Consider the following 27356-nt stretch of genomic DNA (forward strand, 5'->3'; position numbering starts at 1 on the left):
ATACAACAGCATTTTTCACAGAGCTGGAACAAACAATTCTAAAATGGGTTTGGAACCACCAAAGGCCTCAGACCGCCAAAGCAATCTTGAAAAAGAAAAACAAAACTGGAGACACCACAATCCCAGATTTCAAGTTATATTACAAAGTGGTAGTAATTAAAACAGTATGGTACTGGCACAAAACAGACATACAGGTTAGTGGAATAGAACAGAAACACAGGAATAAACCCACAATTGTATCGTCAATTAATCTCTGACAAAGCAGGAAAGAATAAACAATGAGGAAAAGACAGTCTCTTCGACAAATGGTGTCGGGAAAACGTGAGGATGAGGAGCTGAGGCTGCAGAGCAGAGCAGGAACAAGAAGCTACCTTCAAGACATACGAGAATGAGAGGCAGGAGGAGAGTGAAAGCAGGACTGTGAGCCTCAGGCTTGAAGGGAAAGCGGACAGAGGAAGGTATGAGCAGATGAGGCCCCTCCACCCAGGCTCCGCTCTCATGTGGTTCTTGAGCTCCCAGTTGGCCAAGAAGAGAGCTCTGAGAGCATGAAAATGGCTATAAACATGCAATTAAAGAAGCCAGCATTTATGTTAGGCACTGCTAGGCTCCATCAACCATGAGCAACAGAAATGAGTCATGTCATCAGATTGGGGAGAGAAGCATCAAGTTTCAAAAAAACCAGTCTAGTTAGCATTTCAAGTGTCTTGAATGTTGATTGGAAGTGACACAAATTATGGGTAACCAGCCCATTAAGATTTTTGGGTGAAAAGAAACAATGAAAATTCTTGTTTGGGTAACGACACTCAGACAACGGAAAGCTGTGATTTGTTTAGCTGGGGGAGCTCCCTTCATGTGTGCTGGATTATTCTATCCCTTTCCACAGGTGGGAGTCACGAGTTCAGACTAAGACCATACAGCTCCGAACCGGCAAATTCAAGGTTCAAAAACAGGATCTGACTCGAAGGCCGAGTTTTCTCCACTATTTTGACAGAGCAATGCCAAAGAAGAAAATTTCTACTCATTTATTCCAAGAAATGTTAACGAATGTCTATGACGTATCAGACATTTGTTTGGGCACCGAGAACGCAGTGATATACATAGGATGCAACTTTCTCTTTATTGAGAAATGGCGATCCCCACATGATGACTTCCTCACTGTCCTGAAAAATACAGAGTCTGGCTGGAATCAATCTTGAGAAGAGAGAGAAGTAAACAGTAAAAGTAAGCAAAGCGCATACGTCAGAAAATTTTATCCATGCAATGCTATTTCTAAGTGGAATTTAATGGCAGATCTATAAAGTGCTGAGTACCGAAGGGAAGTATCTAGGAGCAGTTTAGGCCATACTGTTGGTCTAAAAAAATTTTTTTTGTTACATTAATTTTTTATGGATTTATTTTTAGTCAGCTTTATGATGTATAATTTACATGCGGTAAGATGTGTATTTTGGTGAGTTTGGGCAACTGTATACAAACCACCACCACGATGAGGACATAAACCGTCTGTGTAGTAGTGTCAGCAGGACGGCAGGATGGCCCCCCAGACTGTCCTTCCCCACCTGAACACGCTGATTGAATAACACACGGACCCGTTCTGTTTGTGAGAAATCCAGAAACCAGTGAAGTGGCTCCTGCATCCCAGGTGAGTACAAAATCAGCCTCACCTAAGCCAGTGGCAAAATTCGTGGCAGGTTCTCAGCACAGCACCTCCTCCTCCTGGACCAGCACGCTGGATAAGCAGAAAACTCCCAGCTCCCAGCTTCTCCCTAGGGAGAAAAAGAGAAACTGGACATTACTCCCCACGTTCAGGCTTTTCAGGGAGCTGCCTGAGGAACTGGCTTCTGTCTTGCTCTACTCTAGATGCTGACGGGAAATGGCATCGGCTGGGGGCCACTGAGAACAAAGGTGATGGTTTGGAGCACTCGCTCACCATACCGCCTCCCTCTGGCTCAGCGCACAGTGAGTAGAAGAAAAACCCCAACTCCTGGCTCCATCTGGGGAGTGTTTGAGCTTCCAGCTTTTGAGGGGGCTTCCCAAGGGACTGACCTCTGTCTCACCTGTCTCAGAGCACAGACGGGCCCCGGCGGCATGGACACGTAGGAACCTCTGAGAACAAGGACAGCTCGGCAGCGAGCTGCTCTCAGAAGACCCGTGGTAAAGTGGATAAAGGTTCCCTTCTCGGGAGGAAGAGAAGAGTGGAGTGTAAGTCCAACATTCTGACTTTTCAGGGCGCTGCCCAAGGGACCAGCGTTTGTCTCGCGTGACACAGAGGGACTCAGCATACTCTAGAAGCCTTGGCACCGCCGGACACAAAAGAGCTGGGTCAAGCGAAGCTGCGAAGGTGCCCAAGGAAGCAAGAGACTGCAGGCTCCTGAAGAAAGAAGCTGGCAGGTCCATCTAACTCAGAATTTACATGTGCAAGCCCAGAGAAGACGCTCACAGGAAAGGTCTGAGCGTCTTCAGGTGGAAACAGAAGGCAGCCAGAATCACCACCAAAGCGTAGGAACGTGGAAAGCTCATCGGTAAAGGCGAACATACAGCCGCACACAGAATCCAGAAACACGTAAGAGTGGTGTGCGGATCACTTCCAATGCTGTCAGACAAGTCAAAAACAGAAGTGTAAAAGTAACTTTCACTATAAAAATATGTTAATGCATACACAATACAGAAAGATGTAATTTGTGACATAATAACAGAGAGCGGGGGGCAGATGTAAAAATGTAGTTTCAGTAAGTATGCAGCAGAAATTAAGTTATTATCAGCTTGAAGCCTGTTGTTATAACTATAAGGTGTTTTATGTCAGCCCCATGATAATCACAGAGAACGTACGCCAGGAAGATACACAAAAGAGAATGAGAATAGGATGAAAACATACCACACACACACACACACACACACACACACACACACAAAATCAATGAATCACCAAGAAAGGCAGGAAGAGAGGGACCGAAGAGCCACAGGACAGAGGAGAGCAATGACCAAGAAGACAACGGCATTGTCCTTCTCTACATGATTACTTCAAATGAGCATGGATGGAACTCCCCATCCCGAGGACACAGAGTGACAGAGAGGATCAAAAAACAAGACCCAACTGCATACTGTCCACAAGAGACTCATTTTAGATTGAAGGACATGCAAAGGCTGAAAGTGAAGGATGGAAAAAGATATTCTGGGCAAACGACAACCAAAGGAGAGCTGAAGTGGCCATATTTGTATCAGAAACAGAGAGACTCTAAGTAGAACGTTGACACAGAAGACAAAGAAGGACATTCTACCAAAGAGACAGCAGGAGGTACAGTAAGCACATATCCACCCAACCTCACATGCCTGCTCATGTGGAGCAAACATTGCCCAAACCGACTGGGGAGACAGTGCAACACAGCAGATCTCCAGCCCCTGCCTTCGGTGACGTGAAAACTAGGTTTCCACATGCAAAAGAAGGAAACTGGAACCTTACAGTTCGGTGTATGCTAAAACCAGCTCAAAGTGGGTTAGACCCAAATGTAAGAAAGCTCAGAGGACAAGCTTCAGAACGTGGGTCTTGGCAATGATTTACTGGATCTGACACCAACAGCACAGGCAAGAAAAGCAAAAAAAAAAAAATAGACAGGTAGGGTTGTATGAAACACACACACTTCTGTAGAGCACAGGGAAGAGCTAATGGGTGACAACACGCAGAACGGGAGTAAGCTACTTGCAAACCGGATGTCTGAGAAGGGGTGAACATCCAAGTTTACATAATGAACTCCAACAACTCAACAGCCATAAACAAATGAATTAATTTTAGAAACCCAATAACCCAATTTAAACATGGGAAGAGAACTTGAATAAATATTTGCCAAAGAAGACATAGAGACGGCCAACACATAGATGAGCAGGTGCTCATTAATCGTCAACGAGGAATCACCAGTACAACGCAAATCAAAACGACAATTAAACCTCAGAGGAACAAGCCAGTCACAGAAAAACAACCAGTGCATGACTCCACCAACACGAGGCAGTCAAAATAATCACACTCGGAAGCGGAACGTAGCGGGGTGGTTTCCGGGGGAAAGGCAGAGCTGCTGCTCAGTGGGGTTCAGTCATGCAAGATGAACAAGTTCCAGAGCCTGCCTATGACAACGCGCACAGTTACCACAATTGTACTGCACCCTCCAACAGCTGTTGAGAGGCTGGATTGTGTGTTGTCTGTTTTCTCCTAGAATAAAAAAAATGGGGATAAAATAAATTCCTCCCACTTTGGGACACTTTTGTCTTCAGATACACTGACCGCCACAGCGATATTTTTGTCTTCCCTATGGGACAGGATCTATCATTCTATCCAGAGCATTTCGACCCCTCACTTCTGGTGTAACATACAGTCCAAATCCCCGTGTTGAACTTCAGGTGACAACCACACATCGCTTCAAACGTCTGGGCCATACTGACCTCCAATAAACACGGCGGGGGGGGGGATACACACCATCTCCATTCCCTCAAAAAGTCCCTTCCACCTTTTGCATTAACCCCTTTCTCCCACTCTCAGTCCCTGGGAACCAGTGATCTGACCTTTGTCTACGTGCTTTTTCGTCTTTTCTGGAAAGGCACCGGAATGAATCGGGCAGCATGTAACGTTTTGTGACTGCCTTCTTTCGCTTGCTTTGTTTTTAAGATGTACCCATTTTGTCACCTGTATCAAAAGTGGTTGGTTTCTGTTTTTGCTGGGTAGCATTCCAATCTGCTTTGACTTTTTCAAGAACATCGCCGCCATCGCACCTGCAGAGTGGCATCCCGAAGACACCTGACGCTGATGCCCAACACCTGGGCACCAGAAGCCGACCCGCATCACCGGCGGGGTCGCAGTGCAGTCAAAGTCCAAAGTCAGGCTGACTTCTTTGCTGGACGACTCTGCTTCCACGATTCTGCTCGCTCTTCCTTGAGAGCCTGTGGCCAACTGCATGGGTTTCCCTGGAGCCCAGCTTCTCCCCCCAAAGTCACCTAGTGAGCTCTTCCTCCCTGGTGGAGCGGGGATAAAAGCAAACTGCAAACCTCTAGATCACTGGTTTTCCACCCTGCCTGAGCAGGAATGTTACCGTGAGAATCGTAACACATGTCCATGTGCCAATCCCCGCCCTGACCTTGACATCAGACGCTGCAGGCTGGTGCTACAAGATGGGCATATGAAACATGGGGACTGGTTCCCGTGAATCACAGGAGCTGAGAACCCCATGTCTGAAGCTCTTCTTGACTCTGAGAACTTGAACTCTTTAATGTACAAGAGACTTAAGTTTCATCTTTTCTCATCGGTCTCTTCCTCCTTCCCCAACATGACACAAAGACTTTGGGACAGTCGTCTGCGCAGAAGTCTGTGCCATTCACATCCATGCTCCGTAGAACTGGCTGAAGGGAGTCAGGAAGCATGGCTCCGAAGGGTCCTGGGGGCGCCCGTTACCCAGTCCCACCGCCTCTGCTGAGCAGGAAGGCCGTGAGGAGCCCGTGTGAAGCAAGAGGAAAGAGCGGGGTCAACTCGCTGGTTTACCCTTGAGCCCAGCACTGCACTCAGAGCTGCAGGAGCTGCGCCACCTTATGCAGGCTGGTTAGGTCCGTGTGCCCAGACTGCTGCACTGATAGATGGCTAGCCTCGTATTTGGGCCAGCCTAACAAGTGGATTTTACAAAAACAGTCACGAAAAGTGCCCCAAACTACTGTGTCATGAAAAGGAATTCATCTGTTGTCTACATACAGATGGGTTTCTTCCCCCACTGTCTTAATTTTATGGTGACTATAGCTGGCCACGGTAGAGGAAATGAAATCATTCCCATACACATGAGGCATTACTGATACCAGAGTAAATTTATAGAGAAATAGCAGACCGCACCTTTCTAAATAATCTGAAAAACTCTAAATCTGGTATTGAAGTTGGAAGAGTTCTTATTTTTCCTTCCTCTTTTGCAGAAGACTCGGAATGATTTACTTTAGACTCTTGGACCTTTTCTTAGCTGGCATGGTTTAGGTGGAAATGAGAAAAATTGCATATGTGACTTAAAAAAAAAATCAATGTGAGAGTAGGCTTCAGCGGGATGAGGGAGACAGCACGTACTGGGCTGGGAGCTCTGAACACCTCCTCCGCCCCAGGCCTCTGCAGGGCCAGTGCCCAGAGGGGTTTTCTCAGCTGAAGCCACCATGCTTCTGTGGACAACGGACCTGCCATAGTGGCCGCAGGTGTGCTTCAGAGGCGGCGCCTCACCCAAGGCACTCACGGGCCGGCAGACGGGCTCTGGACACGTGCACGCGAGGTCTGCCTGCAGAACGGCTCCACACAGACCGGCCAGCCAGGCAGGTCCTCTCTCAGGGGGCCCTCAAACGCGAGCAGTTCAGCTGGCTGGTGCAGGCAGAAGGAGACTCAATATAAGCCCGTCAGAAGAGGAGTCACTCCCTGAACAGAAAGTTAGAGGGAGCGAGGATGACCACTTCCAAGGAGTCAGTTAGCACAGGAGTCTTTGATGAGGAGGCAAGACTGTGTGCAGGGTTACCTGAAATATTGTTGGGGAGCCATGGGCAGAAGCCAAGTGGAGACCCACCTACTCCATGTCTAAATATTGAGAAGTTATCAATCAGATCATGCCCATGGCTCCACTCTCACTGCCAGCCAACAACCTGCAGCAGATGGGGGCTCACAGAGCGGAGGGCAAGGGGGCTGAGGACTCCCGCCTCTCCCTGCACTGTCTCCATCCCCTTGCGTTCCCCGGTCCCCCGTATGCATGAATGGTAGTGTGGGTCTGCTGAGCTGGGGCGGAACCTGCTCTGGCCAGGACTCTGGGGCCTGACAGGCCCCGTGCGAACCTAGGATCAGGACTCATCAGGTCAAGCACTCAGGTGACCCCCTCGGCGCGTCCCTTTTCTGACTCAAGATTTCCAGGTAGTTGTAAGCACCTTCCCAGACTGCATGACAGCAACAGAGAGGAGCAAAGGAGGAAAGATACCAGGGGAGGCTCGTCTGCAGAGACGCACACAGCACATATTGGGGGAGACCTCCCCTTTGCCTGAGCCCCCACCGCTCACAGGTGCACACCGCCACCCCGCAGCCCGGCCTCTATGGATGTGGCGGGCCAATGTGCCGTGTGCATTCTTCTCCCGTGTGCTGCTCACTGAAGGGCCTAGGAAGATTTCAAAGTACCTTCTTGGGATGTCAGGTAGAAAAAAGCACTTTCTCTAGGTCAATGTTCTTGTTATGCAAGACTCTCTAAAGTTTGGGGCCCACGTTGGGGCCTTTCTTGCCAGCCCCAACGGCAGCACCGGCTGTGTGCCCACAGAGCTTCGAGCCTCCCCTCATGCCCACAGCGTCCTCACCACGAGCTCCCACCGTGGGCTAACCCCGGGCGGTCCTGAGCCCCGCGCTCGAAAGAACCTAACCACAGGGCACTGGGCCATGACGAGTGAGACCAATCGTCCCCTCCTGGCTGCTTGATGTGTACGTACATGTACATACGTGTGTGCACATGCGTGTGTGTCCATGAGCACATACACATCCAGACCTTTCATTTCCCTGCCGCGCACCCACCTTACAGTCCTGCAGAGAGTACAGAATAGAAACAGGCAACTGTAACGAGCAAAGGAGGGTCATGTCCCTGACCCAGACCTAAGGTCAGGGGAAGCTCCCAGATGAAGTGACGTTTGAAATGAGGCCTGAGTGTTGAAGAGGGAGTTAGCTGGGCCAGGAAAAATGGAGATACTAAGGCCACATAGGAGACAGACGATGGCACCTTCAAGAAACTGAAGGCAGAACGATCGAGGATGTGGGAAGGGCTGGGATGTGAGGGGATGGAGGGCCTCGGAACCAGAGACTGGGCTGGAGTGGCAGGCGGGGGTGCAGGGTCAGACCAGGTGCTGTCTGTAAGCCACGCTGCCGAGTCTGCACCAAGTCCTGAGAACTAAGTGGAAACACTGATGGGTTTTAGACAAGGAGGGACACATCGTTAAATACGGAGGAAGCAGCCAGGCCCTGCTCCCTCCTCCCTGAACGAAGGCCGCTGAGTAGTACCTGACTTTGGCCTCTGGTGTGTGTTTGCACTCTTGACGAATTTGGAGCTAATCTGAAATTGTGCTTTTCTATTAATTATTAATGAAAGCAAGCAATGGATATGAGCTAGGTATAAAGCAGAAGGAGGCAACATTTTTCACCTCTAGATAATGTTCTAAGTAAAATTAATAAAAAATATGCCTGAGAAAACAAAAAGATTTTAAAATTCCAACTTCTGGGTTGTTTTTTTTTCCTGGTGTTTTGAATAATCTGTATAAACTTGAGTTGGAAAACCTTGTCTACTTCTCTTCTGATTGGTCTTTCAACCTAGAAGACAATTCTTTCTCGTTCATACCCCATCCTGACATTCAAACGATGGGTAATGGAAGAAGTTTCTATCGACTTCCGGCAGATAGGGACCTCTCATGTGTATTTGTAAGCATGTGAGGTACTCCCTCAGGGCGACCAGAGAGAGAAAACACGCATCTCCCGATCTCAAAGATTATGATCTAATCAGGGAAAGGAGGTGAGAGAAGCCCAGGCCGGGCCAGCAACATTCAGGCGGGTACGAAGCCACATCCCAGACTGAGAACCGGGATGTGCGTGTCTCAGCATGAGGACCGCGTGCAGAGCGTGACCTAGAATCTGCATTTCTCGTAAGGACCCCGTGTAAGACACACACTAAAATCTGAACACCACCAGTCAGTGTTGCAGGGATGAAGAAAGGAATGAAGATTTCAACTTCCCATCACAGAGAAGAGCCGAGGGCGGCATGGAGGCCGGGTTAGGACATGAGTGGATGAGTCAGGGTGTGGAGAAAACCACAGGGTTCCATGGAAACTGCTCCCTTCCCTCAGATGTGGGAGAGCTCCTCATGAAGGACACCCAGATAAAGGAAATTTTCTCCTCCTAATGTTGGTGGGCCCTGCTCCCGGGCTCCCAGGGACGCATTTACAGAGGTCAAAATGATCCGACAAAACCTCAATGGTTTCAGGGTCTGTTTCTGCCCTGAGCGCACACTGTCCATCTGCTTCATTTAAAAAAGAACCAAAAAAGGAGCATTCCAAATACAAAGGTAAGAAAAAACCAAAAAACCTCCCTGGTTCCCATAAGATAATAATTGAACATATTTGAACACAGTAAAAACGTAAGATAAAGTCTGTAACTTTCCGGAACGTCCTTTGTCAGGATACTTTGTAACTCCTCATGGAAAAACCATATATAAGCCTGCCCAAATGTTCCTGCCCTGAGCTCTCTCCTTTGTGAAAACTGCGTATCCAGGACACCTGTCCTTACTTGGGCTCCAATAAACTCTTTTTTTCTTTCTCTTTTCAATTTTTAAAAAGGTTTGTCCATCGTGCACCTGCAACCCTCGGCTCAGATTCCCTTGATGAGACACCGAAAGGGGAAAGACCATGACTCTTTGTTGTGAAGGCCAGTGCCCAGGCCAGGGTCACCTGGATCCCCAGAAGGACTCAGAATCCACTCACTTCAGGTCAGTTTTGCCCAGGACGCCTCCTTGCCCCTCCCCAGGTCTGCCTTCCAGGGGCACGAGGGACTCACTTGAGAGCTCCTCGAGGCACACTTGTCCACGTGGTGCGTGTGTCCAAAAGTCATGTGAAAAGCCGGGCAGTTTCCCTTCTCTGGGGACAAGTCACATTCTAAAAGCATGAGGACTGCCAGAACCAGGTGGGTTTGGATTCTCTCCGACCCCATCATGCGGCATCAAGCTGGGTGGCGGGGGAATTCACCAACTTCAATCCGCGAGAGTAGAGGCAGCCTCCAGCTTCTCGTGAACCTCACACTGATTTAAAACTTGATGGTTTTATAACATTTCAATCTGTTCTATGTGCAAGAGTCACTATAACCCTGTCTTCTCTTCGCACAGAAGCTGACAGTCCACAGAAGTTCGTTGTAGACGGCTCATGTATGGTTTACACCCTGGGCTGTCCCTGAGCCCACAGACGCTGGGACTGACCCCACCAGGTAGCCTGCAGTTTGCACACGAGGCTCCCTTCTTTCCACGGCCACTTCTCGACTGCCCACCTGCCTCTCGGTGGCGTGTCTTCGCGTGCCCAGGTCTTTCACGTGCAGCTGTGTGCAGGACTGCACGATCACTCACGGCCATCTTGTACACGCATACTTCTTAGAAACGGGCCTCAATCATCTGCACTGTGGAGTCGGCACGTCGGGGTGGCAAAGAGCCTGAGCTCCGGGGTTCCACAAGGTTTGAGCCCTGCTTGTCTTTCTTCCTGACTGTGCTTTTAAGAAAGTCTGTCTCCTCTTTAAGTTACGGTTTCCTCACCAGTAAAGTGAGTTTAGTAATAGCACTTCTGCTAAGGAAATCAGGTGATACGGGGCACAGGATGGACACTCGGCCCAGCTCACGGCTCACGCTGTGCTCAGGGAGCGGCAGACATAAACAGACAAAATCAGTGAGGGAACCCTGCCCTCCAGGGGAGAATGCATTACTCGCCTCCTTGGAGAAGACAAAGACGACTCTGCAAATAATTGTCAAGTAGCGGAGGTTTCTTGCTTTGTTTGCAAAACATCCTTTCTCCTTCTTGTAGTAAAAAGCAGCCCATTGCACGGAGCCGCACTGTCTCCCTGTCCCTGGGATCCCTGTGCTGTGGAACTGTCCAGTTCAGGCCCTGTGTGGCCAACGGTTTTAGGCCAAGAGAACCCGGCTCTCCTCCTGGAGTTTGCCTCCTGGGTGGGGGACGTTACCTCGGAAGCAGCCGAGTAGCATCCTGCGGCTGGTGCCTCCCAGAGAAACTGGGACCCTCCTCCTGAGATGCCAGGACGGTGCTGGAATCTGTGCTTTTGGATGTCGGCAAGTGCAGCTTTATTTCAGTTCTGTGGACGACCCAGAACCCTTAGCCAGAGTGCCACCCTGTACCGCTTGCCCTCAAAGAGCTCTCGGTGGTGCGGGGAGGAATAAGGACAAAACAGAGCGCCTGAGTGCCGGGTTCATGAGGCAGATGAACTGTCTGGCGTGAGGAGGGGGGCTTCCAGGAGGAGGCGGCACATCCATCAGGCATTCGTCCTCCTCCACGGCCCCTTTCTCTTGAGCGGCCAAGGACCTGCCTCCGAGCTCTGCGCCCAACACCCCTTCTGTGCCTCTTCGTTCTTGTCCAAACTGATGTCTGCAGATTCCCTCAAATCCTGCAATTTCACTTCCCTGGAGGAAACACCGGATTAACCACGGCCACCTATTAGACAAAATTCTTTTGCCAGTAGACTTCGAGGCCACAACCTGGGCTGGAGAAGCCTAGCCAGGAAAGTGGGGGTCCCGTGTCCCAGGGTCCGGTGACCCCTGTGTACAGGACCATGGGGGGGGCTGTGGTGGACAGGAGTAGCTGTGGGCAGGTCCCTGAGATTCACTCCACAGCAGCAGGTGATCGGTCGCTGTGTGGGTAACGGGCTGGCAGGAGTTGTGCAGGGAGAATGGTGTGGCAGCCACTGCAACAGGCCAGGCCAGGGCTGAGCAGGTCCTGACCCCTGCCCTTGGGCTCACTCACACCCTTGGAGAACGGAAATAAGAAGTGGATGAGGAAGGCACTTAGGACCATTGGGCAACCAGTTGTGTGGAGAAGGGGAAGAAGGAGGAACTGTTAAAAATAACTCCGAAGCTCTGAATTTGGGTGATGATTCCAAAAGTATTTAGTAGAAATAGTAACAGGAAATCAATCTGGCTGTGGGAAGCAGGAGAGGCGAACGCTGCATCAGACACTGTCACAATTCAAGATGGAAGGGGACTTAAGGATCAGAATCGGTGATTTTAAAACTTTGCATTTTTAATATAATGTGGATACCTTTCTTCAGATGTAATCTTAAGTGAAGTCCAAAACATATAGCAAAATACTGACCCGGCTTCCTAACGCACAGCTCATCCATGGAAGGTGTACTGTGCACCTGGCCGGGCGGGGAAACTAAGGCAGGTTCCACCTGTCTTCACAGAAGCTCCTTGCACACAAACAAGTGATGCTTCCAGACGGGTAGGATCTGCAGGAAACACAACAGACTGCTGGGGTCGGCTCGCCTGGGGCTCAGTGGTAAGAGGCAGCGGGAGCCCATGGTGGGAAGAGCCGAGGGAGATAGGCGAGCAGAGGACAGCAGGTGCAAAGATCTGGAGGTGGAAACGAGCTGTTTTGTTTGCAGAGCAGAGAGGCACCCAGGCGGCGGAAGGGCAGTGAACGAATGAGAGACAGAGGAAGAGGCGAGTGAGGTCGGAGAAGGGAAGTGCGGTCAATCATGCCCCTTCTTGCTTTGTGCTCTGCTGTGCCCACAAGACTTCGGAATGGCGAGGTTCACACACTCCACTAACGCTTGCTGGCCGCAAGAGGAGGAGGTCCTGAAGCCCCACTAGACTAGGGGCTTGCAGCTGACCCTTGAAGGACCGGGTTTGAACTGCACGGGTCCACTTACACACTTTTATTTATTTATTTTAGAGCGCGAGTTTGCGGCAGGTGCATGAGGGGGGAGGGGGCAGGGAGAGTGGGAGAGAGCATATCCTAAGCAGCCTCCAGGCCCAGTCAAGCCCTACTGAGGGGCTTCATCCCAGGACCCTGAGATCATGACCTGATCCAAAACCAAGGGTCCAATGCCCAACTGAGCCACCAGGCACTCCCCACTTTTTTTGAGTTGACAGAAGCAACAAGGCCTTTATTCACAGCCACGCACCCAGGCTCCCAGGATCTTACTAGGCCATGACCGCAGGGGTCCCACACGCTGTCCTCCGTGCACTGGGGAGGAGAGGGGCAGGGCCGCAGGCTGCCGGGTGCCTGGACTGTAGCCAAGGAGAGCGCCCAGGGGCCAGCCGGCTCTGCACAGGGCATGGCGGTCCTCCTGACCCGCTGGGGCTGCACTGGGGCGCAGAGGCCCCCACCCTCCTCCAGGAGGGCATTCGGGAGGCCGCAGCTGCGAGGCGGGCTCAGCTATACTGGCGGCAGCCCGCCAGCCCGCCCCTGTCCTGGCTCAGCCCCAGCGGCCCTCCCATACCTGCCTGCCGTTCAGTAAATACACCTGCACATCTGTAAATGTATTTTCTCTTCCTTATGATTTTCTTAATTACAGTTTCTTTTCTCTAGCTGACTTTACTGTAAGAATATGGTTTATAATATGGTTTATAATAAAAAAAAATACATGTTCATTGACTGCTCATGTTATCCTGAGGCTTCTGGCAACACTGGGCTATTAGTAGTTAAGTTTTGGGGGAGAATCAAAAGTTATATGCAGATTTCTGTTGGGGCAGGTGGGTGCCCCTAATGCCCACCTTGTCCAAGGACTAACTGCGTCTGTGTCCTCATCATCTTGCTCTGAATCTTCTGGGTCATAGCACACTTAGCACAGGAGCGTGACGGCAAACCAGGTCCCCCCATCCCCCCACAAATTGCTGCATGGAGCAAGAAAGCCCGGGTTATTAATTAAGCATTTGCTTTAAAACTTTTCCCTGTAATAAAATTTACTTATAGTGTAATTGGTTTTCTTTTTTCCTATAAATTAGTCATTTTTTAAACCACAAGTGAATGACCAGCTCCAGCTTGTTCCGGGGCTCCACTTTCTCTGTCAAGTTTGTACAGGCCCAGCCGTCATGTAACAACAGAACTCTCCCGAACTCCCTGCTGTAACACCCGAGAGACGCTGATGCAGAAGTCGCGGGCCCTAAAGGAACAGGCTTCGCAGGACTACTGACAACTACAAGGACGGAGCATGTCTCACTACGGGAACGTGGAAGGTGCTCTTCTATGAAGTACCTCGGCTCTACATGCGGTGAGCGAGCTCGCTCCGCCTTCCTTCTTTCCTACTGACTACCAGTAGCTCCTTGAGGGTAACTTGGGTTTACGTGTGGGGAAGAATAAGCCGGTTCATGCACAGAGCTCTGCCCTCGGCTTGGAGAAGATGGCAGGATGTGGGTACCCTTCCCGATGCCCGTGCTTTAGGACTAAAGGGTCGCAGCCTCCCCCTGCCGAGCATACACACAGCACGTCCCACTTCCATGCCTCCCATGTGTGCCCGATTTGGGGCAGACACACTTGCCCAGCGTCCTGTGGGCACAGCCGTTGACAGCAGGATAAAGAGCTGCCAACAGCACCGTCGTCCTCTTCCCCAGGGACCCTCATGTTCTCCCGTACCCTGTCTTCTTTCCCTCCCCCTGTAACTCCTGTGTCCTGTGGGCAAGACCCTCTTGCAGGCCAGTGGGCAGCACCTCAGATACAAGGGTCTTTCTGAGTCAGAGGACCAGGAACCTGGGAAGCTTTGTGGTCAATATGACCCTCTCTGAACAGAATGACTGGCTGCCAGATGCACTCAAGGCCGTACAACTGGCCCAGCCTGGAGATGATGCTATCCAGTCACCAACTCGCCGTAGCTCAGGCTGCAGGGACCACCCCCCAGGCTTGGGTGGCTTGGCCCAGTTTTACACTAAACCTCATTTCACTTCTTCTCTGAGAAATACACCAACAACTTCAGGAAGCAGAAGTCGTCTGCTGTATACACAGAATGACTATGTGTCGCAAAGAGGAAGCAACGAACAAAACTCTGAAAGCTAAGTTTGACTCTAAGAATCTGGGCGACGGTCTTATCATCGGTAGTGTGCCTGTCTCCCAGCGCTTTGACTATGGGAACTAGTCTCGAGGGCAGAGACCGAGGGCCTTCCCACGCTTGACTCAATTCTGACGATCGTGATATCATGTCTGGGAACAGGCATGCAGAGGGTGTAAAACACACTGCCACAGGGTGTGTTTCTGCCCCGGGACCAAAGTCTTAATCCTTCTCACTAAGTAGAGAATCATCAGTGGTTATTCTGCCAAAAGAAACACCTTAACATATCTTCTTCCTTTTCCAAGGAGGTGGAATTCAGGAACTGATGGCCCCAGCTGTCAGCTCAGGCTGGAGACGGGCGAAGAGATGGGCCAGCGCATCCTGCAGACAGCGGGAGACAGGCCTGTTGCTGGACCCGAAGGGCGAGGCCATGTGAGTGTGCCATCCACGGAATGACTACATCTACGCCGTATGGTTTTAAAACAATGGGATTAGACCCAGGGGATTTGGTGTGCTCGGCTCCGGTATGAATGCTCAGAGCTGATTCAGTGGCTGATGCCGGAAATAAAGTCAGGCACGTGGTTGGAAAATAGGACTATGTGGGCTTCAGCCGATGGAGTCACGTGGCATGGCTGTGGGGTATGAGCGCAGGAGGAAATGGGTTTAGGTTGCCAACGCTCCCGCTCATGCCTGTCCTGAGGACGCAGCAGGATTATAGGCTCCGCTGGGCTATGCCCCAGAATGAGGTGCCTCCGACATCCCAGCTCACCCTTGCCCTTCCTTGGGAGAAATCCTTGATGACTGGCTAATCTTCCTTACAACTGAGAAGCCGCTGGGTCTCTCCCCTAGGGACTTCTAGGAAATGCAGATCACATTTGAAACTAGCCTAAAGAAGACCTCTCCTAAAGGAAAACTATTTCTTCCAATAAGCCTTAAGATGCATTTCACGGGCGAATAATAGTAGACCCGTACTGGGTACTCTTCCTTGCGTCTAAGCTCGTGTGTTCCCGTGCTGATCCCCGCTCGTGGTATGGACAGGACAGTGGTTGACCAGACGGTCTTCCCCACCACAGGAAGAAGCCTCACACTGCCCAGAACTGGAAGGAGGCTGGACTCAGTGACTGTGAAGAAGTGGATGTTGATGTTTTTAGTGTTGATTCTGTAGCACAAGGTCTCGGAAGTTCTAACACAGAATTCCGTATCCTCCAGAAGCAGAACATATACAGAAACACTGAGTCATTGGACTACGCTGATGGGAAGCGGCCCCCGGACGGTGTGAGCAGGATGCGTGGAGAACTCCCAGCTGCAAACCCACAGTGTGACCTCAGCTCTGGTCTGAGGTCGCGCTGCATGTCCCCCCACCCCGACCAGCTCTTCCTCGCTGCCCTGGAGGCTGTCACTTGTCCCTGCTATGCGCCCAGGAGTCTACGAGGTGCTATGCAGGCATTATTTCAGCTTGAATATGTGGATTCAGACCCCCAGGCTTCTGCACACCCTCTGTGCGACTCGGGACAAGGCTCTCAGTGTCTCTGTGCTTGGCTGTTCATGTATAAAGGAGCAAAGAACATAGAGAATCACTACGCGTCAAGCACTTAAACAGCTGTGGGACCCCAGAGAGCCTGGAGGTCCGTCACTGTTACTATGTCTGTTACCAAGACCCAGAGAGGCTGAGTCTCTGTGCGGGTCGCACGGCATTGTCCCAGGGGCAGGGCAGGTGCTGCCCCGAGGCACCGTGTTCCACAGATGGCGACCTGTGCATCTATACTCTCAGCTCTGGCCGCTGGGGGCAGCCTCCCCACCCGCTGATCCTCGCCGGGGTGGACTTCACGCCAGACGGCTGCGCAGGGTGGATTCCTCCCACCACCCCTCCACGATCTGTACCTGGGAGGGAGATGGCAAAGGGCTGGTGGAGTAATGGAAGGACGCAGGAGGGGGCGCTGAGGGTTCTCACGAGGTCGGGGCTAGATTTGGAATACAGTGAAGACAAAAGGCGGCTAACAGCTACAGAGAAAGTGAAGGGATCGACAGTACCACACACGGAGGGTCTCCGTTGCTCTCCTCTGTCTTCCAAGGGGCAGGGGTGTGACCGCTGGCGCCCACGTCCTCTCCTTCCTGCTCTGTGTCCTTCGCAGCTGCTCGCAAAGGGGGCTACTGAGCACAGGAAACGAGGCTATAATCAGAATTGAGATTTGCTGTAAGTATAAAATACACACTGGAATCCAAAGACTTCGTACGAAAAACACAATGTAAAATATCTCTGTATTAATTTTTCAAAACCTTAATTATATTTGAAATACTGATATTTTAGATATATTGAGTGAAATAAAACATATCACTAAAGCTTATTTTACCTGTTTTTTTCTAGTTTGATTAATGATGCATCTGTAAAATGTAAAATGACGTATGTGAATTGGTTCTATTTCTGTCGCACAGGGTTGCTCTAGATCATGGGTCCCCTGAACTCCCCGCCGCTAAGGCCAGGATGGGCCTCCTCCAGTGGCTGACCTACCGAGGATGGACCCCCCAATGACAGGGTCGTCCTAGTGGTGGCCCAGGGGCTACGGGATGCGGTGGGTGTGGATGGCCTATAGGTCTGGGCGTCCCTACCTGTGTTGCCAAACAAAGCGAGAGAAAGGAAGAGAGGCACAATCTGGTAGGAAGAGGGGCGCCAGCGATGTCGGGCACACGCATAGGCTCTGCGTCAAGGTGGCCTGGAGAGGGTCCCAGAACCGGTACGTTCTAGGAGGTGACACTGACAGAGCTGGAAGAAGCAGAGGTTGTAACCAGCTTTGGGCTGACACTGTTGGGAGTGGGCCCCCCCGGGCGGGGGGGGGTGGTGGTGCCCAGGTGCCGTGCAACTGCAGGCCTTTGTAGCTGGCAGCTCTTTTCTTCGTGAAGAAGCCAGCTTGACCACTGAGAGCAAGAGAGGGAAGAAAAATTGATAGACCAAACAAAACTGAGATAGTTGTATGTATCTGTCTCAGTACTTATGTCTTCACCGAAGGAAAGGGCCAGCCCCTCATTAGCAAACAGGGGGACCCAACGTTGAGTTACCCAAGATCTGGCAAAAAGAAAACAGAATGCACTGGACACAGAGCATTAAAAAGTAGGGACTCTGGTATGGGGAATGAAGAGGGGTACTGTTTGTAGCAAAAGTGGGGACTCCAACTCGAGAAAAACACAGAAACTGGGTTGTCAAAATGGGAGGCAAAGCCAAAGTTGTTCTGGCAGAGAAAATATTTCCCTGAGTCCACGCAGTTGAGCTGGGCCTCCCTCAATCGCTCCCGACCAAGGTCAATCCAGGTCAAGCGACCTCAGCTGTGGGGAGAGGATGAGCCGCAAAGGTGGAGAATCTGGCGGAGTGCGGCCATTAGCCGAGGTCAGAGAGGCAGACGCAGCCCCCGTGCACCATCACAGTGGTGGTCTCCTTTGGAAGAAGTGAGTCTATTTCACAACCCTTGATAAGCAATGGGTGTCTCAACACATTGCGCCCTGGTCTGTGGAAGGCAGGGGAGTTAGCAAGACGGAAGGAGAAAGGTGGGATGATTCTCACGGACCAACCTCCAACATTACTGTACGATCTCGGAGAGATGGTGTCTTCTCTCTTGGCCTCAGTCTCTTACTTGTAAAATGAAAGACCTGAAGCTGATGGTCTAACTGGTTCCTCTAATTTTTTCGTCTTCAGTAAACAGAGGACCTACAATATTGTCATGTTCCCCACCTCCAAATCTGCTGCATTGGAAGATTGCAGAAAATGTTTTGAACTTAAATGTAAATATCAATCAGAGGCATGGTATGCATACAGAGTGCACAATGCAATTCCAGTAAAATAGCTCTGACTTATTCATTTTCCAGGGAATCCCACATAATTTGAGTCATTTTGCTGTTCAAATACCTGCCTCCATTACTGTTACTGTACAATATCGCCCAGCATTTCACTTCCCCATTGCCCTGCTTCCTCGGCCTTTACTTACCATGCTGTTGCTCAAACCATGACCTGCTCAGAAGTTCCCTCTGAAATCGGCAATAAACTACTCAGCAGGGAACCCCACCTAGAAGGGATAACGCCTGAGTAATGGACTCAGACAAGTGAGCATGGCAACAGGCACAGATGGCTCCTTGTGCCAGTCCTCTGCTCAGCTGGAAAGGATCCAGACCAGAGCTTTCCAGAACCAGGGCCAACATAAGCGTACACACTGTTCCCCGCGTGCTCGGAGGTACTTAGAGCTCTCAGGAGCCTCCTTCCCTTGCACGGCTTTGCAAACATAGGCACAAGCCACTGGGCACCCATCAAGTGAGGCGCAGGCTGGCTCAGGTCCACAGCCCAGAAAGGCCATGCCTCTAACCGCAGACAGCAAGTCCTTGTCAGTTAAGATTGGAAGGGTCCCGTGAACTGCTTTGTGACCAGTACTGGGCTTTTGGCACTCAGCGTATTCAAGCAAAGGGAAGGCTGTCAAGTAAACGAATCTTGCTAGAATATGTAAATACTAAAAAACAAACCAAAACACACTTGTAGTTACCGATTGCAAATGTTTTTGGTGCAGGAGGCAGGGACATCGCTGAGGATGCTTGGATGATGTCCTTTAAGCCAACGTGAAGCTAGGAATATGGGAACAGTAAGACCTCCACCTCTAAAGAACTGTTAAGGTCTAGCAGGTGGGTTCTGATTCACGCAAGCCCAGTTCCATGACAACCGAGACTTAAGGGACTCACAGAGTGGCTGGATATCACGTACGCCACGATGGTTTCTCACTCAGTTGATGTGTGGTGACATTTTTAAATGATTGATTCTGGAGTGGGTCTAATGAATTCGAAATGTATGGAAGAGAAATTTTCCTTCTCTCGGTGCATAATGTTAGGGCATAATGTTGTCCTTTCAGGTTAAGTAAGAGTTCTTTATGAGCAGGGAGGAATTTGAGATCGGCATTTGGCACACTCCAGAATATCAGGTATAAATAGTCCCCCCACGGTGATGGGTAGTAAGGAGGGCACGTATTGCATGGTGCACTGGGTGTTATACGCAACTAATGAATCATCGAGCCTTACATCAGAAACCGGGGATGTACTGTATGGTGACTAACATAATATAATAAAAAATCATTAAAAAAAAATAGTCCCCCCAAATTAGCAAAACTAAGTCGTGTGAGAGAAAGAAACTTTGGAAACCTTAAGCATTCTCTTCCCCTAAGAGGTGAGTGTCCCAGGAAGTAGGCCCAAGAGTTTGGGGGTTTCTTCCCTCTGGCTGTCAGCTCCCTCTCGCTCCATCTTTACGAGGCAGCTCTGTGCACATTGTGGATCTTGTGGTTTATGTTCAAGTCTGTCACCCAGGGGCCCGTGATGACTCACAAGCTCTCACTCCAAGGGGCTTGCCGCAGTCTCAGTGGCCTGGCAGGACACATGGTTCTGACTCCCACTCCAGGAAGGAAGCTTTACAGTTGAGGGGTGAGTGGCAGGGACACAAACCTTATCTGAAAATCAATGGCATAATGTCAGTAATGAAACCACCGGTGATTTGGCCAAGTTCCTCATCCTACACCAAACAGAGCCCTAGTTCTGAGACTTAATCAAATTATCTGAACATTTCATCATTTTCAAAAGAGTGTAGCCAGTGCCACCTAGCGGAACTACTGTAAATCTCACAGTCTTGCAAAGAGTCTTCAAAATCCTGCTATTTCCTGTGACTGGGACTAGGCACGGTAGCTGCCTCTTTCTGTGAGGTTCTGCTCTGGATGTTTCAGCATTTTTATTCTGACGCGAGGACAGGCAGATCCAGAACACTATTTTTAATTTGACATGCAAATCCTCCCAGGATAATTTCAGGGGCGAACTGTGTCACCCCAGCACGGGGACCTTGTCAGTTGCTCCTGGTCCAGATGCGTCTGGACTATGGATTCACTCTGCCAGGTTTCAAACTTCCCACCCCAGTGCAGAGGCTGTTCTGGGTGACCTTCCACTTGAGGGAGGCTGGACATCAGCTCTTATTTGTACCCCAACATCTGTGGTCACTTCTCAAGAAGTCCTTTGGTTTCCGCATGTCATTCGTGAACATCTGCGTCAACGGGCTCTCCACGTGTCAGCTAACATGCACTACAGCAGATCACAAGGAGCCTTCCTTAAAGACGACTCTCACCCCCCTTGGGGAGCTCCAAACAGACATGGGGTATAATTTGAATTTGATGTTGTGGCCACAACAGGAGACACTGATCCAGGTAACACTAATCAAATTGGGAATTTGGAACTGAGACTGGAGCAGAGACGGAAGTTGGAAAATAATTCTATCGATCGATCGATGCAAGCAAATGAGGAAGTTTTTTCTGAAATCCAGTTAAGCATCTTTTTAAAAAGGAGAGTGAAAGAAAATAATCTTCTATGTTCAGATATGTTTGGGAAATCTTGTTCAACAAAGTTAAACAGCTTCTTTGCCACAGGACTATTGGTAGCCTTTAATACTCTAGCACATACTATGAATCTTCCGGAAGAGGGTGTAGAACACTCCTAGATCTTGCCAGAAATCTTTGAGCACCAGCAACACCCATATTTCTCAGAAGCACTGCAAAGAGCGCTTCTTTGTGTTTTTACTTTTCATTTTACTTTTTCAATTTAAATTTTGTTAGTTGATATACAGTGCAATATTGATTTCTGGAGTAGACCTAGTGATTCGTCATGTACATACAACACCCAGTGCTCATCCCAGCAGGTGCCTCCTTAATGCCCATCCCCCACCCACCTCCCTCCATGAGGCTCAGTTTATTCTCTATCATTAAGAGCCTCTTATTGTTTGTTTCTCTATCTCCTTTTTCCCCTTTCCCATGTGTTCATCTGTTTTCTTTCTTAAGCTCCACATGTGAGTATATCTCCAACTGACTTATTTCACTTAGCATAATATCTTTAGCTCCATCCATGTCATTGCAAATGGCAAGATTTCATTCTTTTTGATGCTGAGTAATATTCCACTATATATATATATATCCCACATGTTCTTCATCCATTCATCTGTCGACGGACATTCGGGCTCTCTCCATTGCTTGTTGCTGCTGCTGTAAACATCAGGTGCTTGTGTCTCTTTGAATCAGTATCTTTGTGTCTCTGGGTAAATACCCAGTAGCACAATTGCTGGGACATACGGTAGCTCTATTTTTAACTTTTTGAGGAACCTCCATACTGTTAACAGTGTAAGAGGTTCCCCTTTCTCTGTATCCTCGCCAATATTTGTTGTTTCCTGACTTGTTAATTTTAGCCATTCTGACTGGTGTGAGGGGATATCTCATTGTGGTTTTGATTTGTATTTCCCCGATGAGGAGTGATGTTGAGCATCTTTTCATGTCCGTTGGCCATCGGAATGCCTTCTTTGGAAAAGTGTCTATTCACATCTTCTGCCCATTTAGTAACTAAATTATTTGGTTTTCGGGTATTGAGTTTGGTAAGTTCTTTATAGATTTAGGATACTAACCCTTTATCAGATGGATCATTTGCAAAAATCTTCTCCCATTTGATAGGCTGCCTTTTACTTTTGGTGATTGTTTCTTTTGCTGTGCAGAAGCTTTTTATCTTGATGAGGTCCCAATAGTTCATTTTTGCTTTTTCCCCCCTTGCCTACAGTGACATGTCTAATAAGTTGCTGTGGCTGAGGTCAAAGAGGTTTCTGCCTGTGTTCTCCTCTAGGAATTGTACTGTTCCAGGTCTCACATTTAGGTCTTTCATCCATTTTGAATTTATTTTTCTGTATGGTGTAAGAAAGTGGTCCAGTTTCATTTTTCTGCATGTGGCTGTCCAGTTTTCCCTACACCATTTGTTGAAGAGACTGTCTTTTTTCCATTGGATAGTCTTTCCTGATTTGTCAAAGATTAGTTGACCATAGAGTTGAGGATCCATTTCTGGGCTCTTTATTCCATTCCATTGATCTGTGTGTCTGTGTTTGTGCAAGTACCATGCTGTCTTGATGACTACAGCTTTGTAATATAGCTTGAAATCTGGAATCGTGATGCCTCTGGTTTTGTTTTTCTTTCTTAGAATTGCTTTGGCTATTCAGGGTCTTTTGTGGTTCCATATTAATTTTTGGATTGTTTGTTCTGGCTCTGTGAAAAATGCTGGTGGTATTTTTATAGGATTGCATTAAATGTGTAGATTGCTTTGGTATTATTCACATTTTAACAATGTTTGTTCTTCCAATCCATGAGCATGAAATGTTTTTCCCTTTCTTTGTATCCTTTTCAATTTCTTTCATAAGTGTTTTATAGTTTTCAGAGTATAGATCTTTTACTCTTTAGCTATTTATTCCTAGGTATCTTACTATTTGTAGTGAAATTGCAAATGGGATCGATTCCTTGATTTCTTTTTCTGCTACTTCATTACTGTGTATAGAAATGCAACAGATTTCTGCACATTGATTTTATATCCTGCAATTTTGCTGAATTCATGTATGAGTTCCAGCAATTTTTGGTGGAGTCTTTCAGGTTTTCTACGTAGAGTATCATGTCATCTGCAAATAGTGAACGTTTGACTTCTTCCTTGCCGGTTTGGATGCCTTTTCTTTCTTTTTGTTGTCTGACTGCTGAGGCTAAGACTTCTACCACTATGTTAAATACTAATGGTGAGAGTGGACATAACTCTCTTGTTCCTGACCATAGGGGAAAGGCTCTCAGTTTTTCTGCATTAAGGATGATGTTAGCTGTGGGTCTTTTAGCATATGGACTCTATGATGTTGAGGTATGTTCCTTCTATCTCTACTTTGCAGAGGATTTTGATCAGGAAAGGCTGCTGTATTTTGTCAAATGCTTTTTTTCTATATCTATTGAGAGGATCATATGATTCTTACCCTTTCTTTTATTAATATGGTGTATCACGTTGATTGATTTGTGAATATTGAACCATCCCTGCAGCCTAGGAATAAATCCCACTTGATCATGTTAGTCGTGGTGAATAATTCTTTTAATGTACTGTTGAATTCGATTTGCTAGTATTTTGTTGAGAATTTTTGCATCCACTTTCATCAGGGATATTAGCTTGTAATTCTCTTTTTTAGTGGGTCTTTTACTGGTTTTGGAATCAAGGTAATGCTGGCTACATAGAATGGGTTTGGAGGTTTTCCTTCCATTTCTATTTTTTGGAACAGTTTGAGAAGAATAGGTATTAACTCTTCTTTAAACGTCTGGTAGAATTCCTCAGAGAAGCCATCTGGCCCAGGACTTTTATTTTTTGGGAGATTTTTGATTATTGATTCAGTTTCTTTGCTGGTTATGGATTTGTTCAAATTTTCTATTTCTTCCTGTTTCAGTTTTGGACGTTTGTAAGTTTCTAGGAATTTGTCCATTTCTTCCTGGTTGCCCAGTGTGTTGGCATATAATTTTTCATAGTATTCTCTTATAATTGTTTGTATTTCTGGGGTGTTTGTGATCTCTCCTCTCTCATTCATGATTTTATCTATTTGGATCTTTTCTCTTTTTGATAAGTCTGGCTAAGGGTTTATCAATTTTATTAATTCTTTTGAAGAACCAGCTCTTAGTTTTGTTAACCCATTCTACTGTTTTCTTTTTGTTTGTGTATCATTTATTTCTGCTCTAGTCTTTATTCTTTCTCTTCTTCCACTGGCTTTAGACTTTATTTGTTGTTCTTTTTCTAGCTCCTTTAGTGTAAGTTTAGGTTGGGTATTTGAGACTTTTCTTGCTTCTCGAGATAGGCCTGTATTGCTACATACTTCCCTCTTTAGACTGCCTTTGCTGTATCCCAAAGGTTTTGGGCTGTCATGCTTTCATTTTCATTTGCTTCCCCATGTATTTCTTTAAATTCTTCTTTAATTTCCTAGTCAAGCCATTCACTCTTTAGTAGGATGCTCTTTAACATCCATGTGCTTGTGGTCTTTCCAAATTTTTTCTTGTGGTTGACTTCAAGTTTCATAGCACTGTGGTCTGAAAATATGCATGGTATGATCTCAGTCTTTTTGTACTTGTTAAGGCCTGATTTGTGACCCAGTATGTGATCTTTTCTGGAGAATGTTCCATGTGCACTCGAGAAGAACGTGTATTCTGCTGTTTTAGGATGAAATGCTCTGACTATATCTGTGGAGTCTGTCTGGTCCAGTGTGCCATTCAAAGCCATTGTTTCCTTGTTGATTTTCTGCTTAGATGATTTGTCCATTGCTGTGAGTGGGGTGCTAAAGTCCCCTACTATTACTATTATCAATGAGTTTCTTTATGTTTGTTATTAATTGATGTATATTTTGGGTGCTCCCAAGTTGGGGGCATAAATATTTACAATTATTACATCTTCTTGATGGGTAAGCTCCTTAATTATAATGCCCTTCTTCATTTTTTGTTACAGTCTTTGTTTTAAAATCTAGTTTGTCTGATATAGATATGACAACTCAGCTTTCTTTTGACATTCATTAGCATGATAGATGGTTCTCCATCCCCTTACTTTCAATCTGCAGGTGTCTTTCGGTCTCAAATGAGTCTCTTGTAGGCAGCATGTAGATGGGATCTTATTTTTTATTCATTCTGATATTCTATGTCTCTTCATTGGTGCATTTACATTCGGGGTGATTAGACATGAATTTAATGCCACTGTGTTCCCTGTAGAGTTGGTATTTCCGGTGATGTTTCCTCGTCTGTTCTAGTCTTTGTTGCTTTTGGTCTTTTTTTTCTCCACTCAAAGAGTCCTCCTTAAAATCTCTAGCAGGGCTGGTTTAGTGTTCACAAATTCCTTTATTTTTTATCTGGGAAACTCTTCATCTCTCCTTCAATGCATTTTCTCTTATCCTCTTCTGAATGAGAACGTTGCCGGATAGAGAATTCTTGGCTGCGTATTTTTCCCATTCAGCACATTGACTATTTCCTTTCACTTCTTTCTGGCCTGCCAAGTCTCTGTGGACGGATCCACTGTGAATCTGATCTGTCTTCCCTTGTAGGTTAAGGACTTGTTTTCCCTTGCTGCTCTCAGGATTTTTTGTCTATGTATTTTGTGAATTTGACTATGATCTGCCTTGGCAATGGTTGGCTTCTGTTAAATTCAGTGGGAGTTCTCTGTGCTTCTTGGAATTTGATATCTGTGTCCTTCCCCAGATTAGGGAAGTTTTCAGCTATAATTTGCTCCAGTAACCTTCTTCCCCCTTTTTTCTCTTCATCTTCTAGGACTCCTATGATATGAATGTTATCACATTTAAGTAAGTTGCTGAGTTCCCTCAGTCTACCTTTGAGGTCCATTACCTTTCTTACCCTCTTCTTTTCAGCTCCATTATTTTCCATAATTTTATCTTTTGTATCATGATTCACTCCTCCACTTTATCTGCCCTCATTTTTATGATCTCCACTTGAGATTGTGTTTCAGTTACAGCATTTTTAATTTTGGCCTGACTAGATTTTAGTTCTTTTGCTTCTACAGTAAGGGATTCTCTGCTGTCTTCTATGGTTTTTTTTCAATTCCAGCTAGTATCCTTATAACCATTGTTTTAAATTCTAGTTCAGACATCTTACTTTTATCTGTGTTGGTTAAATCCTTACCCATGAGTTCTACCTTGTGTTCTTTCTTTTGGGGTGAATTCCTCTGTCTCATCATTTTGTCCAGAAAAGAAATGAATAAAGAGAAAAAAGAACAACAACAACAAAAACACACAGCAGAAAATAAAGAAGAAGAAAATTAACAAGAAAAACAAAAACAAGAAAAACTAGATCCTGGGTATGTTTTAGTCAGCTTGTTAAAAGAATCTAGATCCCAAAATAAATAAAATAAAACAAAATATTAAAAATATACATAAAAGTGTTTATGTAAAAATGAAAATTACATAAATAAAAAAATTAAAGGATTTGGAAAATATAAGGAAATAAATGAAAAAATAATAAAGGAAATAATGAGTATAAGTAAAAGGAAGGTCGATCGTCTTTCCTCTAGAGCTGAAGCTCTGCAGGCCTGCGGATCAGAGGACTTGGTGCTGGTCTGGGGGACAGGTCCGCTGTGAGGACCCACAGCCCGGTTTCAGGGCAGGCGGCTGGGTGCGCGGCACCCGCCCTCCGCTGGGGGCGCTGTTCTGTTCCCCGGAGGCTTCCAGCCCTGACCGAGGGACGAATATGGCGGCGCCCGGCCCTGCAGCCGCAGAGCTGAAAATCCCTGCCCCCTACTCTTCGACGAGCCCTCATAGAAATCGCCCTGTCTCCCTGGTTTCCGCCTGAACCCCGCCTCCCCCTGCCCCTGTCCCAGGCTTTCTCTCCGCGGTGCCTGACGGAGCTTCAGACTCCAAGTTTCAGGGATGCCGGGGGCGCAGGCGCTGCTCCTCTGGGAGCGTCCCCTCTGCTGCCCCCGGCCCGAGAGGGCAGCCGCAGGATCCTGGCCGCTCGCAGTTTCCAGCAGACAGCCGGCCGCTGCACTCCCTGCCCCGGGGGCTCCGGCTCCCGTGCCTGGTGCCCCGTGCTCGTCCTGAGACCCGGGCTGCCCAGAGCACCTGTCCCTGCTGGGGTCGCCCCCGCGGGGCCACCGGAGCACCTTGAGCCGGGGACGTCCCCTGGTGGCCTGGTGAGCAGGCGCCCCGCCCGCCCCCGCAGCCACAGCCCGTCTCCCGCAAGCGAGCCGCCGCAGCTCCCACCTTCCAGGAGGCCGGCGCTCTTCTGCGTGCGGACTTGCCGGAGGCGCTCTCGGGACTCGCATGGGCTCCGCAGGTGCTCAGAGTAAGCGGCTAACGCCCGAGCACCGGACGCGCTCAGGGCCCTACGCCCCCACCGTCTAACACCTCCCGCAGAGCCGCTTCCGGGAGCGCTTCCGGGGGACGGAGCGGCCCGGGGCCTCCTAAACGGACTTCAGGTCCCTGGGCAGCGCGCCTCCGGCGCAC

At 48.2% G+C, this 27356-nt stretch overlaps 1 protein-coding gene across 4 annotated transcripts in view; it reads right to left on the minus strand.

The window, feature by feature from the left end:
• Positions 1-27356, minus strand: part of MMP12 (matrix metallopeptidase 12) — a 61843-nt gene extending 34487 nt beyond the window's left edge. The window contains exons 1-4 of one of the 4 annotated variants that reach the window (XM_057316810.1): positions 27114-27356; positions 19889-20010; positions 16574-16712; positions 1662-1763 (exon numbers count right to left, since the gene is read on the minus strand). The gene's annotated coding sequence lies outside the window, so the exon portion shown is untranslated. Of the gene's footprint in view, positions 1-1661; positions 1764-2054; positions 2203-16573; positions 16713-19888; positions 20011-27113 lie in introns of those variants that run through there. The other 3 variants (XM_026505893.4, XM_057316812.1, XM_057316811.1) reach the window with 3 other exon arrangements.

This window comes from Ursus arctos, unplaced genomic scaffold, assembly GCF_023065955.2.
Source record: "Ursus arctos isolate Adak ecotype North America unplaced genomic scaffold, UrsArc2.0 scaffold_22, whole genome shotgun sequence".
Classification (NCBI taxonomy): domain Eukaryota; kingdom Metazoa; phylum Chordata; class Mammalia; order Carnivora; family Ursidae; genus Ursus; species Ursus arctos.